General features: G+C 37.9%; 1 pseudogene; it reads left to right on the forward strand.

Moving 5' to 3' along the window:
• The first annotated feature begins 36 nt into the window (after window positions 1-36).
• LOC101642965 lies at window positions 37-671 on the forward strand (annotated as a pseudogene).
• The last annotated feature ends 281 nt before the right edge of the window (window positions 672-952 follow it).

Raw genomic sequence — 952 nt, forward strand, 5'->3', positions numbered from 1 at the left:
TCAGCATTTTGACCTTACCACTAGCAGTGCAGAAAGATGTGGCCTGGAAATGCCACAATCCGGGGCTGCAGGCAAGGTTTCCATAGAGAGAACAATGCCACCAATGAGGGCACACACCACCCAGGTGATGCTGCTTTTCACAAGGCATTAAAGGGGTGGCCTTGCTCTAAAAGGAGAATGACTGACTTTTCCAATTTCATAACCATTATAAGCTGTACAAAAAGTAGGAATAATAGTGAGAAACCACCCAAACCAGTCAGTCCTAAAGTCGAGACTAATGAGATGGTGGAACTATCTGAACTGACGTCCAAATTTCACATGCGCATCATTCAAACCCCTAAACCAGTTGAACCCATTAAAAGACCAAGACCAGATGAGCCAGTGACAATTGGAATTAAACATATCTGTCTCTTTCTAACCAGAACTTGATACACTTAGACTGTCATTGGGAAAGGAAAATTATAAGAATGAAGAAGAAAGCGATGTAATTAAGATTGGGACCTCAGGTAAAAATGGAAGGTGGTTCAAAAACATATCATTGTCTAGAAAGTCTACAAGGAATCTGAATGGATCATTCTAGAATACCTATTTTCCATAAAGAAATGATAGACTGAAGCTGTTGTAGAAAACAGGAAATTATAATTTTAATATATATGTATTTTAGCCCATGAGGACTGTCAAACTGGGAAAGGATTGGTCTGAATAGGCAAGACTGGCATCACACAGGGTATGAAGTCACCATTTCAAAAAGAGCCAACAGATATTTATAATAATATTTCAGAAATAGAAAAGTCATTGAATGAAAAAAATAGTATTGAATCAATGAAATTCTGAATTAGTAAGCTGAAAAATAAGCTGCTCAATACTAATCTCCTAGAGCAGGATTTTCCAGTGTGGCCAATACTGCCTCTTGAAGGGTGTTGGAATAATTTATAAAGTCTACAAAAGCAGG

Source organism: Echinops telfairi, unplaced genomic scaffold (assembly GCF_000313985.2).
Source record: "Echinops telfairi isolate 266 unplaced genomic scaffold, ASM31398v2 ScPeMD7_7400;HRSCAF=8409, whole genome shotgun sequence".
Lineage (NCBI taxonomy): Eukaryota > Metazoa > Chordata > Mammalia > Afrosoricida > Tenrecidae > Echinops > Echinops telfairi.